Genomic DNA, 14,841 nt, shown 5'->3' with positions numbered 1-14,841 from the left:
CAAATAGCCTTAACGGAACAGCAAATCGGCTCGGGAGAATATTATGATGGAAGTCATTCGATGAGTGAAGCTTATGGACGCCGTCATGAGTATCTAGACTAAATATATCAAGTAGCCGGTGGATTTTTCCTTCGCTGAAACGGTCGCAGTCAAAAGAATTAGTTTCATTACCTCCGTTCGAATTTTTCGGTTTTTGTTAATGTTTTGCTGATCAGTTGTTCTTTTGAATCAACAGACTGATTCGATAAGGAAAGTTGGCGTAGTGAGATTTTTGCCTCACTGTGTCGTTTTTTTCTTCCTTATTACATAATAATAATAATGCATACCTCATTTAGTACTGTTTTTGTTATTTTTTATATCGCTGTATACTGCCGAATATGTTTCTTTCAGCCTTGAGAGTCGCATAGAATAGATTCGTATAATACACAAAGTAGATCTCTGGCCGACTGTCATGGTGTCAGTTTTTCTAGCAAACTCTCTCTCTCTCTATATATATATATATATATACCCTTGACAGTTGTTGTTATTTTTTGCAGTTCTCTATTTTTTTCTTAGTACATCCAATAGGAATAGAAGAGTTCATATGACAAAATGACGTTTTATTACATTTGGGGTTGTTAGCAATAAGGAGCTTTTGCTTAGTTAGCTGTCCTGGGACATCTGGGAAATAGTTACACATATGTAGCGTGTATAGCGAAGACAAGCGATATGGGAAGAGGGTGCACGCACGGATTACGTAAACGGACCGACCTAGTAGCCGTCGCTAAATTCGGTGTTTGTAATGGCATGTACGTTAATATTAAAGCACTCTGTATAAGACAGGCTGTACTTTTTTTGAGACTATATCAGGTGGCCAGTTTGTTCTGAGGTAGATGCTTCATCAGAGCCAAAGGAAGGTACCTTGTTACCACAACCGCCATAACAGCAACTCGAACCAGCTTCCGACAGAAACTGTAATAACTTCACTGACGCCCCTCCATACGGTAAGCATGTTTGCCGTCTACACAACTCGACCAATTGCGCACGTCCTGCCGACAAATACGAACGACAAGTACTTATAATAGTAAAACGTGCATCATCTATTCATAGCTAGCAGGCAAATGGCACAGGGTTTGACAACGGTAGCAACAGCCCTAGTGAAAAATTGACATAGACATAGTGTCATTCAACTCACAGTAGATAGATGCAGTAAACACTATTAACGAACTGCCGAATCTTTGCACCCCCATATAAGAACAACAAAAACGACGACCATACTGTCCGATACACAACCAACAGCTTAGCACCGTTCGTGGCCGCTGCAATTGGATGGAAGTCTAGTAACAGTCCAGCACGTTTTATGAGTGGTGTCCCGGTCGCAGGTTAAGAATCCCGCCCCATAATGTGTATGTACAAAGAAACAGCCTGTTCCTGTGTGTGCGCATTTTCACGCAGCAGGACAGCGCTGCCCAACTAGGCCAGTTTACTGTCCTAAGCTGAGTCTGAAACAAGCCAGCAATGGCACCATCTAACAGGTCGAACGCCGAACGAAGCTTTCGTACGGCTTGACGTGGCTATCTTCGTGTGTTTGTTTCGTAAAAACTGTGTTGCAGAAGATTTTATGCAGCTCAGAGCCAAGGGACCGACTAATAGCTTGATCTAATGCCGTCACGTTATAAACGAGACATATAGCAGTGTCACAATAACGACTAAGCAATCAGCCATTGGATATTCGTACTGCCCAACCAATTCGTATATAGCAGTAATTACTATGTTATGGTAGCCATTTCAATATGGCCGTATGTTCACCAACAATGTAAAAAACACATAGCTTTGTGCTGTTGTCACTTATGCGCTTGGTGCGTTTTCTTCAATCCCGAACGAAATAGTTGTTTTACGAGCAATGAATAAACAAAAAAAGGTCCAACTGGCAACGTTAACAATCACGGGTTTGTTTTCGGTTAACCTGGTATAATACGAGGGTTATGTACAGCAAAAATCACAATGATAACAACTGCATACCCTGACAGTGAAGAATCTAGGTAGGCGCTCAGCATTCTAACGGCTTTTCTCCACGTTACTTGCTCGGCTTACCCAAAAAACTAATGGAACTGATCCATTCTCAATAGCATAATGATAACAATACTAGCTCCTTAATAAAATACACGATGAATTGATTAGTAGACGATGCATCAACAAAGAAATCATCAATATACACAGGGACAACACACAACGCGGCAGGATTAATTTCGAAACTAAAAAAACTTCGCGGGTTTTCCGCTCATCATGGGCGACGGAACATTAGCGTCCAAGGCAAAACACCGTCCACGGGACTAGCCACTGACGACACTGTCATCGGCAAACAATCGATTAACAAATCGTCCAGTACTCGCTTTAGCTGTCTCTACTTTCGTTGAAACTCCGTTATCCCGCCGCGTAATCGGTCATACGACGTAAATATCATCGATGCTTTGTGTGTACATTAGTATGCTATTTTAGCATTGACAATGACGATGATGATTATGAATCGAGATAGTCATAGACGGATATACCGGAAAGGAAGTATGTCGTGGCTGTAATTCTCTCGCCGCTAGGATCTTATACTTAGTGGCGAGATGGCATGTACCGGGCTCTTCTCAGTGATCGCTTGCTCCATTTATAGGTCCGAATCCAAAAATGGGCTGGGTCAACCTGACTCTAAACAGCAGCAACAACAACAACAACAACAAACATGATCCATTGACAGCACCGTACTATTTATGAGCACGAAATGAATGTCTTTTTAGCTGGCACAAACGCTTGACAGCTTCTGAGCAGTCTGATCAGCTATTTATCATCGTCTATGACGTCGTGACAAGCCGAACGAAAAAATATTGTGCCAATGAGGCGCTTTGTGAAGACCTCCGAGCAAGCGCATTGGCTGAGAGTTAGCCAAACTTGTCGTATTTTATACTTTTTTCGTTGGCCCAGTGGACTCCGGAAAATCTGCATAGACAGCCTTCATGGAACCTTCGACACTAACATATCACTTATGTTAGTCGGTGACATTGAACCAAGCTAATAGTTTTTACCAAACAGAACATGTCGTAACATTATATACGAATCGTTATGAATTTGACCTATGGTGAGTCTTGGAAAATTTTATAGTAATGATGCGGAATATAACTTACGAAAGATTTACCATTGACCGCATCAACGTGAATTTATACAGAACCAGAAGCCAATAATAATTGAAAGCCTCGACTGAGCAGATTCGAAAATATCGTAGTACGGCAAGAAGGGAACTCAATACCGTGAGGCTTGTAGGTCGTATGTTGTGTGAGGCTAGCCAATTGGGACACCCTGTGATTAAGTAGAACTTCCGTTGGACTGCGGCAAGCTTAGAATATTGAACCCGCACACCTGGACGGACATCTTCGGCCTGTATTCTTAAGGAAACAACATCATAGACTGTTGCTGTTAAATCGACTGTCTGGGGCACAGTCAAACATGCTAGACTGGGTTCGGTACTGCGTCGAGCCGCAATACTAAACAGAGCAGATGGGGGTGTGATAAATACGTACCACAATGACAGGTCCCAAGTAGGTCAACATCCACGAAGTCCAACCCAAAACTGAAAATGAGAAAACACACTTTAAACAGACAAGCGACATCGATGATGTGTATCTTTAGCCTCCACAAGGTGGCCGACCATCATCTGTGCGACAAAAGTTTTCATACCAGTTACCTAAACTATCTTAATAGTTAATTAATTGAGTCTGGTGTCCATTGCATATGAAACCGAACGAATAGGTACGAAGAATGTAAAGGAACAACTAAATCGTCTGGTTTATAGCATTATCTCTCTTACCCGGTTGAGATGTGAGCGTTGTCTAGCATCGCCTGCTATCTGCTGTTGTTAACGTCATTGTTTTATGGTCCATTGAAAGAAACATGGCGAAGCAGGCAAAAGGCATTAAAGAACCAATGCGGAGTCTGTTAGCTGTCTGTTGAAATCGACAAACATGAAATTATCCTACCCACAAACACAGTAAGGAATGAGTCTATAAAACTGCCGCATATTTACTAGCAATATATAATAGCTATTTTGTCCTCTCGTTTCTGCGTTGTGACAACATCTTGTTCGTCAGCTTTTCCCTTGTCCATTCCCACATCCAACTGAAGACACCTCGCTCTACCTCGCCTTACCAGTGAGTCGAATGATGTGTGGTATTCAATTGAATATATTGATGATTAATAAATATTGATATGAATAATGATAAAATGATGTGACCGATGCCGATGTGTCAACATGTGGCGAGAGAGGAGTCGAAAGGATTCATGAAGGTAATGATAATGACGCTGACGTCAGCAACAATTGTAGACGTGACAAACCAATACAATTGATTATAACGAGGTAATTAATATGAGTGATGATGAATAATGATATAAATAGTAACAATGGTGACAAAAAAATACGGCAAAAGAGAGTTCATTTGATTGAGGACAGGTTATTGTGTAGCGTGTAATGATTCGAGTGTAATAATACAATCGATAGTAACGAGACGAGATAATCGAGTCTAGCAAGTGTTAGTCGATGTTTGTACGTCGCAATGGCGCCGACAGAATGGCCGTTCGATATAATAATGATGATAAAGATAACGATGCTAATGATGATGATATTAAACTGATAGAAAAGTAAAGGTAATTATGATAATATTACGCGTAGAGAGTGGAGGAGACAGATTGAAAGGTGGCGCAGCACGGCTCGACGCCAATATATATCCATATAACGACAGATTATGGAATAACATGTATGGTATATATGGACGTGGGCGTGTAACTCAGGCGTCTATATTGTTTAGTAGAAATAATAACATGAAGGCAACAAGTGCTTGGGAAAATACGCAAAAACCATTGGGGTACAAAATATAGATTAGATCTGGGGTGCAACGTATGTGACGGCGGAACGTGACCGTGTTTTGTCTTCTCGCTCTAAATAAACCTCATAGGCGAAGGAGAAGATGATGACGAATTATCACTATTGTAAAGTCGGTCGGCCTCGCTGGTCTCCTCTATCTGATAAACAGAGCAACACAACATATATATATATATATATATATATATAGTATGGTGACGTTTAAGAAGAGTTTGCGTGTTGAGAAACGATGAAGTGGTCACACTGAAATCAACGGTGACGCTGATGGTGGCCAGTAGAGGTTGTTCTGAAGGTGTCTAGGTTTCAAGGGGAAAGTCACGCACTGTCATTGGCGGTTTCGTGGGGGTCGGCAAAGGAGTGGTACGGGACGGGAAGAAGTAACAGCCTGGAACGCAATGGAACTCGACAATGTGGAATTTAGAATTTCATAGTTATATATATATATATATATATATATATATATATGTATATATACAGGGTAGGTCAAAAATAGGTCTACAGTAGGAAAAGACGTAGATCTAGATATAGAAAAAAATAGGCTTTTAATAAGGAGACAACTAAGTTCCTGATTGGAACAAACCTCTTGAGCCATTTTTTTCCTAGCTGTACATGTAATTATCTTTCCCACCGTAAGCCTACCTGTGATCCACCCTGTTTATATATATATATATATATATATATATAGGAAAATGGCGCCGGGAGTGGTAGTTAATAAAATTACTAAAATCGAACGAAAGCGTGATGAGAGTGAGCGATGTTAGCAAGCCAGCTAATAGAGAGAAAGCGAGGGTTTGAGTGGATGCGTGTGAAGCAGATCACAGCCGATGAGACAGGCATAATCTCAAATTTTATATCAACAACAACAAAATGATGACGATACACATTCAGTGGCAGATGATGAATGGACAGGTATATATATGAAATGAAAAACGTAGGACGAAAGCCAAAATAGAGGCAACGAAAGAGCAAGCGAAAGAAGAAGAGATACAATAAATATCCTGCGGTATGCAGCCAAAATGCACATCTACGTCTTTTCACTTCAAATAGACAAAATGCGTGTAGGTATTTGCTCGTAAAAGGTAGAGTATGTAGGGCTTAGTGGCCGGCCCATAGTTAGGGGCTTATTGGGGAAGATCGATCAATTTGCTATGCTTAGAAATTGGAATACTGTCAAACGGGTCTGTAGAAGCTTCTTACCTATCTGAGCTGACGTAGATGATAAGCAGAGAGACGATTATTAAAGAAGCAGACTGAAAGTAATATCAAGTAAGTTGTTGGCATAAGTTAGCTAATATTAAGATTAGCATAAATAGATACATAGAACCTAATCTTATTATTTTTTTCACTAGAGATAATTCATTTGCAATATTTGCCTCCGATGTTCAAATACTGACACATGCGCGAGCAGTCGGGTACCTTCAAACAAACGGCGTTTAAACGGTAGAAGAAGGGATTTTATGTAAAATTCGTCTCGCGCTGATGATCCTACTGATGAACATATTTCATCATCTTTGATGACTTCGAACAACGTTGCCGGCAACTTCAACTTCACCAAAGTCAAATGTTTAAAGCAAACGTTTCGCTATAGCAATGATCATAACGCCAACGACATCTATGGTGATCACAGTACTACACGATCGTCAGCAACATCCGCATCCATGTTGGAACTATTTCGGTACTGATGGTCGCCATAACGGAAAGCCACATTAAGAAGTGTATTGCGATGACCGCTTCGTCACCGTCGTCGTTATCTAACGACCACTGAACCAGCTGATCGCAGCCGAAGCAACAATGGTAGTAGCAGAATAAAATGGAATAATCGAATAGAAAAAAGAAAGTCATCAAAATGAATAGTTGACTAAAAAAACAAGGAACGACGACGGCGAAACAAAACCAGCAGAGTGGAGGAGGAGGAAGAGGAGGACGTCTTGAGCGAAGAATCTTTCTCATTGCCGTTGTTGTCGTCGTCGTCTGCCGCAACCCCATCCTGATAATCCTCTATATCGCCTACACCGTCAAATTCAAAATGTGCACGTGTATATCATATTTAGTTGTAGCTTAGGAGTGTAGCAGTTCAGTTGCTGCCCGTGCACCGGTGCCAGCATCTGCGAACGGCTTCTCGTCGCTGTGGACTTGGTCTGCCGGTTTGTCAACATGAAGATCTGTTCTAGCCAAAAATCTTTTCCTCCCTTCCAAAATCGTTCGGTTGTGGCAGCTGTAGCAACGGCATCGGCTACCGCGTAGTTTCAAGCATCAACTATGGCAGCTGTGTGCAAGCAGGGAAGAGTAAACCAGCCAAGAGCAGCAGTAACAATTACAGCCTGAGTGAAAGTTGGGTCGATCGTGGTTGGGCTGATTGCTGCTGGCTGGCAGTGGCTCTTGGAGTTGGGCCAGTGGGTTAGTCGACAACGCAACGACTTGCCGTTCCAGTCAGTTGTTTGCCATCTGTTCTGCTGCTTCAGTGATGACGGTAACCGCTGTTGTTGGCGTCGTTGTCGCTATCGTTGGGATATTCGTTTTCGCCGCCGAATGGCAGCTACGCCATTCGGCAGGCAGAAGCAGCAGACGGCGAATCGCGAATAGAAAATCCAAACGGCAAATCAACGCACCAACAACCAGTGTCTCTCCGCAAACGCCGAGAGGCGGCGTTGCAAGCCCTGCAGCTGTGATCTTCTTAAGACAGTTAGAATATGCTGCTGTTGCTGCTGCTGTTGCTGTCTACGGGCTACAACCGCGATTGCGACGGTACTAACGGCAGACGCAGCAGTAGCTACGTATCAGTGGGAGCTGACTGGAACACAGATACACACTCACGCGCACAGCGCCAAGTATTGTTATAATAGTATTCCGGGCCGCCATGTGGGTTTGCGTGGGCCTCTTGAGTTGCGATGGCCACGACCCCCGGCGACGGCGCCAACAACAACGAAAGGCCGCGAGCCGTTTTCCGGACGACTGGTAAAATTGCTGTTATTGCTACTAGCAGTAATAGTCGTTCGGCTGCAGCTGCCTATGCAGTTACAGCGACAGGTGTTGTTCACTGAGAGCGGGCAGCAGCATACGATGTCGTGCGATGGTATCAGCAACAACTCTACAGCAGTAAGAACTTGAAGCAGCATTGGTGACAACAACTTGGCATCTCCGGTCGAATCAATACTACCAGCAGCAACAGTCGGACCGACAATGGTCCAACTTCACCATCAGCAGAAGCAGCAGTCAAAAACGAAAAAGCAGAAGGTCCCGTGCTTGTATGGATAGCAATAGCTCTAACAGGCGCCAGCAGCAGGTGCTGATGTGTCGAAGGCACATTGGAAATTCGAATGTTTCCACTGAATAGCGCCGGTACGTTTCAATTCGGTTCGCTTTCTTTCCACCATTCTCTGAATATGTCTTGTTGTAAACGTCTATTTCAGCCCAACTGGGACCTGGAGCTTTTGTACTGCAACGGAGTCGTACCAGGAGATAAATGGTAAGTGGTAATTATTATTTTTTTTGCGCCAGAATGTAGTTGCATATGGAAGTGGGCATACGGCCCAACTGGTAGTTGAAACGGACGCTTCAGTGTTCCTTTTATTAAACCGACTTAGGTTTTAGTTGTCAACTAACTGGCTACAGGAAATGTGAACTTACATGGACGGTAAAATTCCACGTACCAGATATCGTCGTATTGGAAAAATAATCATCACAACAGCATTAAATAATACTTGTTATATTGTTTGGCCCACTTTCACGAAATGGTCACAAAACAAACTGACGCTTACAGGTGTTGCATGCTTCCGTTTTTTCACGAATACGTTATTAAATCGCGACGGACTTTTTTGCCGCCGCCGTCGCTGCTACGCAAATGTAATGCTCGAAAAAGCAGTCTTAGATGCCAACAACGGCTTCGTGCGTCGTTGACACTTGATGCTACTGCTTGACGGTGATGTTACAATTTTTCGTGCTCACTTCAATATATCTACCTCGTTTTCTTCAATCCTCATGTTTTGGATCGTCGTTAGCTGCAACGTTGACGACGACAATGATGGCGCGGTCTTCGTGAGTTGATCTGTTTTTTCATCGTGTCATCTTCATCGATTCCGCATTCATACGCTTGCACGGTTTTTTTCGGCCCACCGTTTGACGTTCGGTCATTCTGTTCGGGTTCGTTCGTGTTGTCCTTTTTTCTTTGTGCTTATGTATACTTCTAACGATCTTGCTGCTACTCGCTAGCCGGGTCAGTGCGTCTATGTCTATCTGGGTTGGTGAGTGACTGCGACCCCTGCAGCGGCAATGGTTAAATGTTCTGTAATAGCAGAAGCAGCAGGAAAAGTAGTAGAGGAAGCACAGTTCCGTTGCCTTCGTTCAAGCCTGTTCTTTTGCCTGCCTCGCTAGTTTCATTATAGTTCGCGCCAGAAATTGCTGCTGCCGCTTCGTTTACTGGCCGCTTTTCGACACGCAACAGTCCGTCTAAGCTCGGGGTTATTCGGTTTTGCGTCTGAACATCGTAGATCTGCTACAGCTAGAGCCTACTCAGAGAACGCAGACGAGAGAGTCTAAAATGAAAATTCACCGCGGTTAGCATAACAGAAACAATTGTAATAATAGCAAAAGGACTAGCCGAGGTTACTATATGAGCTAGCACAGGCCGAGACCGCTGCGGACGCAACGTACACAATGCTCATATGGCAGCAAGTCCATATTCACTTGCCTTTTTTCGTATAACAAATATAGTCATGTACAGTGTATGAGTATATAGTATTCCAATAGCAGGTTGAGTTGGGCTATGAGAGTCAATGTATTCTATTACGTACCCCTTCATGTAAGCTATGGTACAACGCTTACGAGGTGTGACGGGCATATCGGTATAACATTATACATTATGTGCATTGCTAAGATAGGGACGACTCTTTGTTAATGACTGTCTCTGCCTCATTGCCCATTTTCTCTCTGTTTTGCCTTTGTCCGCGCTTCATTTGCTGATCGCGACACTCTCTCTGTTAGCAGTCGTCTACAACTGTCGAGAAGGTAAAGGCAGCGTCATCACTACAATGACCAGCCCTCATCTCAGTCTCATGTTGACGCTCGCTCAAGTGAAGCCAGCGGGCGAAGCGCACTGCTTGGAGAAGCAGGAAAGGTCGCAGCAAGACAATGGAACAGAGTCACAGAACAAACGACGAGCCGCTGACGGCTAGGGATGCGAATGGCAAGAATCCATAGACGTCATTGTGCTACCAACACGTTACTTTATTCCTGTTGCTAGAATTAATATTGTTGGCGCTGCCGTGCTGGTTGAAGCAGTCCGCTAGCAGGCTGGTGGGCCGCCTTTAGCGGTTCCCTCTGGCTGTGTCGCGACAGCAACATGGCCACATCTTGACTCTGGCTGTTGAGGACTGTTTTTCTTTTTTCTTCGTCTGCTTTTCTCTCTTCGTCGTGGGGGCGCTTCACTCTGACGCAGAGGTTGTCGAAGAGGCATCAGCGTCTATTGGTGCCATCGCCCGTTCAACCCCTCAGCGCTTTTGTTGCCGGTTATAGCTAAGCGACAGCTCTCTGCGACGATCGCTACTCATTGTCAATTGCGAGACGAAGTGCTCGTGCTGCTGGTGCTTAGCACGTCCCATCTTGATTATTGTAAGCTAGCTACATCGGGTAGCTAGTTTGTATGTAGGGAGTATCGGTGTGCATGAATTACTGCGTGAGTGTATGGGCAGTTACTAGGTGTGCATGTGACCATACCGGATCACTGACTTACCTGGGATCGGCTCGGAGGCCGGCTAAATCCGGACAAGGATCAACAGATGAACGGGCTGTTCAAGTAGCCGCGCCTATTACTCACTATCGGAATAACGAATGGCAGCAGCAGAACAGAAATAGCGATATTACTACGTAATGCACCAGAACAGTTCTTCCACTGTAGCAAACACCAGCTACCCTCAACGATGACTATTTACGGCCTTCATTACAACACAGATTCTCCATTTCTTATCTGGCTGCTTCTTCGACGACTGCCTCACTGGTGACTATGATCCGCTACGTACCTGACGATGGCCCAGTGCAGAAACTTCTTAATGCCGCTTTAGGTCAAGATCCATTGAACGGGCCTAGGGACGACCGATACTGGACGCGCAGCGTCATGCATAGCTAGCTGTACGGAGTTCGCAAAAAAAGCCGAGGCAGGATCCAACTCAGGAAGGTGAAACGCTGAAAACAAGGGCTAACGAACAAGCTACAGCGACGCCAGTACAAGCGGAACCTACTGCCCGAGCTTAAGCAGCAGCAGCAGCAGCAGCAGCAGCAAGCTTTGAAAGCAGCGGAACACAGGCATATAGGACACAAGATGGTCGTGATTGGTGATACCAGCGGAGCCTAGGACCTAATCAGGCGATGGTGCCGGGGGTTTAGAGTGCCTCTCACATTCGGGGTGCTGCCACTATAAGCAGTGGTGCATCAGCTAGATAGGTGGTCGGCCGATCAATTGATCGTAAAGTTGGCTCAGCTGAGCTTGTACAGTTTGTCCGATTGACTGGCATTTGAGACGCGTCCAAATATTTCGATGATCAATAATAAAATCTTTATCATTCGCTCAATGAATAAGTGAAACATAACAGGTAATGTTGTTGTAAAATGGTTTGGTGTGCCTTCATTGAAAAGACCGTACATACCCACTGTTGAAAGCTGGTAGCAGACTCATAGGGCTGTCATTGGAGGCCGAAACTAATCTTCGAAACGGTATTATACTAGTAATAATAGACATGCGTATACTGGATATTGCCCATAAAAAGAGGATGGGAGAGTATGAAACGCTGTGATGATTGGTAAAGATCGAACGGATAAAGCTTATTAGAAAAGAAAAGCCATAGCGAAAGGGTACAGTGTTTATAACCTTTAAATAAATATAATTACTAATGCGGGCTCTCTTCATTATCTGATTGGCTTTCAGCGTGACCTGTTAGTAACTGTTTGACAAAATTTCTTCATAATTAATAGCTGTCCCTAATAAAAGAATATTGCATTCGAAATAATATACCCTTAAATATACTGAAGCACCGCATGCAGCAGAAACTAGCTGGGTTGGCCTACAATAGTCAGCATTGGTTCCGAAGTTGGATGATGGAAATGGAGGACTTATCCGATGGTTTGACTGTTTGATACCTGACTCTATCATCATTTGTTCGCTTGTACCAATTCTATTTTTTTAGACAATTCTTCCACTGGGTCTAATGTCAACGCTGGGAGCTCTTTTCAAATGCTGCAGAAGTCATCTTAGAAGTTCTCGGACGCGTCGTTCGTCTGTGGCTCTATGCCTGCTTCTAGCGTATGTATGACGACCGTCCGATGCTGCTAGTTCACCTTCTTGCAATAGTCGTCGCTGCGATCGCGGCTGCTGCAGCCGCCGTTATTGTTGGTTACAGAGATAAGTGGTAGCGAACGGCAGAATATACTCAAAGGAATCTAAGTTTAGCTTAGTTACTTGTAAGCATCCTCTGCCTGTAGTTCGGCTATTGCTGCTATTATCACAGTTACTTCTAGATGAATATCGCTAATTTATATAGTATTCATCGTAGGCCATCCATTCGGTCTGGTCTGCGGTGGTAACGAAAATAGTAGCTTATTTTGCTGACAATAGTAAGCAACGAATAAACTGGCAGGCGCACAGGTAGACGCAGGCTTAAAACGGCGGCGAACGGACGGATAAACAAACGTACGAAGATAGACTTAGTGACGTCATCTATAACCGTTGCTGTCGGCGAGGCACAAGTTTGCGGCAGCAGCGACGTAGCGATGGGCACATTGGACGCACGTGGGTCGCGTTTGCATGGAAAAAGTGGTATCTGATTGCAATGGCAGCGTTGGGTATATAAGTGTAGCGGGGCGACTGTTGTTAGCGTTCGTAATGTGTTGCCGGTACGTCGAGCAACGGGCGGATAGTGGACGGTCGAGCAATGATGGGAATTCGTGATGTCTGTCATACAAGTAACAGTGGCCAAATCCAGGATTGCGACTGCAGTAGGGACGGTGGCGAGCACGGCGGCAATCGTCACGTCAACCTTGTGATATATTTTCAGACTTTCGGCGGCTTCAGGTAAGGGCAGTTGCCATTACCGACATAGCAATAATAACAACAACAACAGCGTTACTCGTCGCCGTGCAGGGCAATCCTGGTCATCGTAACTGTGAGCATCTCAATTAAACCACACAGGGACGGCCGCAGCGCGATAAACGCTGCAGCAAGGGCTTGCAGTTGTGAGGTGTGTGCGGGGAGAAGGGGCAACCGCATGTCGCGACGGCATCGCCGACGTCACTGTTTCTGCTGCTGCACATGAAGATGTGCTGATGACGGTTACACCACGATGAAGCGTCCCTATTTTGGATTGCCGTGATCTCCTGCGACGACGGCATAAAGGCGACGCTTGGGCGACTGAACAGTGGAAGATAACTCGCACGCGGTCATAGCAGCGAGCAAAGTTACTAGTTGAAACTAGGCTGCAATAGAGGACCGAATAAACGTTTTCTTCTTAAGACAATAACGCGATTCAGAAGTAAAATAATATAATACTTAGGTTTAAACAGATCATCGTCAACTGATTAAATGTCCTAACGAAAATTAATCGTTTTAGTTCTGGGACACACTAAATAGACTCAGATATTCTAAGTTATTGCGAGGGCGCTTTCTAATCTATAGTATACATTTTATTCAATATAAACGCTTACGCCAAGAGATACGAAGTGGTTCTAAATGAAAGCGCCGTAGTTTCTGAACGCACACCTACTAATTGATCGGAGATTTTTGATCCGAAATCGTGATGGCCGAATGATATCTACGCTGAAAAAACTCGACTCGATCGCTTTTGGGGGACAAGGACCGTTTAGTAACAACATTAAAATCTGAACTGGCCGCTAATCAAACTAATGAGCCAATTTATCTTATCTCTAATGATATATGGCTAAATGTCAAGACTAGCAAATATTCCAATCAATCTATCCATCCATCTACCTTGTCTAATGTATTAAAGATTTATCTAATCTATCACAAATCACCGCAGAAATAGGGGTCATTTTGGGGATTCTATGATAGTCTACCTTTAGGACCCTCCGAAGCAGCGACTTCCAATATTGAGACTAAAATTATCTTAAACGTCTTCTAGATTTGTTACCAGTACTTAAGCTTTTTATTTCATCCCTGATGCATGGACTACACTCAGCGCTTTGGCACAGGATGGAATAGCGTTTACGTTCATTTATATCAATACATGCAAATGCCAGAAAAGTTGCACGTTAGCAATGCATAACAATACGCCATTCCATCTGCACAGAATTGGATGGTTTCCCAAAAAAAAAAAGCTATAAAAACCTATAATTTACAGAAATGTTGCAGCCCACGGGGCGACTTTGAGACAGTTTCAAAATGGGGTCTCATGCTCTTTTGCACGTCTATCTATACGTTTACCAGTTGGGTGCTCTTCTATAGAGTCTGGCGCAGCTGTAGGAATCTTATTTGGCGTCACTATGAGCCGACTTCGTTTGACCCTGACTAAGCACTTATGATTCCATTCGCCAGATCTTCTAGACGAACGTCTTGTCTATTCTCTCCTTATTTGACGTCCTTAGGCTAAGCCTTCTCTTCTACTGGCAGTGTCTCGTAAGAAGCTTTCGCTGACGATACAGTAGGCCAATTATTAACGGATCATTAACCCTCAGATGCTTAAATTGAATTAATTGACCGAGCATAGGCCCAATGGTATTATCTAGTAGCTTTTATGCTGTAATATATGACCAATGTGTCATAATAAATATCGACGCTAAGGATCGTGGCGATGTACACCATATCTGTGTCAGCAGTATCACCCGCCATCTTACATGTCATTGTATGATCTTATTTAAAATTACAGTTTTATAGTCGATAGTAATTAATTGTTATAGCAAACACTTTTGAAAGCCAAATACGTTTTGTTTTCTTATCTGTCTTA

General features: G+C 43.7%; 1 long non-coding RNA gene across 1 annotated transcript; it reads right to left on the bottom strand.

The window, feature by feature from the left end:
- Positions 1–582: 582 nt before the first annotated feature.
- LOC111263992 (uncharacterized) lies at positions 583–5,914 on the bottom strand. The gene is made up of 2 exons (XR_002682589.1): positions 3,543–5,914; positions 583–1,028 (listed from the first exon to the last, which is right to left on the bottom strand). It is a non-coding gene; the product is annotated as an uncharacterized LOC111263992 (long non-coding RNA).
- Between the last annotated feature and the right edge of the window lie 8,927 nt (positions 5,915–14,841).

Source organism: Varroa jacobsoni, unplaced genomic scaffold (assembly GCF_002532875.2).
Source record: "Varroa jacobsoni isolate VJ856 unplaced genomic scaffold, vjacob_1.0 scaffold_810, whole genome shotgun sequence".
NCBI lineage: Eukaryota > Metazoa > Arthropoda > Arachnida > Mesostigmata > Varroidae > Varroa > Varroa jacobsoni.
Note: the sequence above shows the minus strand (reverse complement) of the source record. Positions and strands in the feature narration are given on the sequence as shown.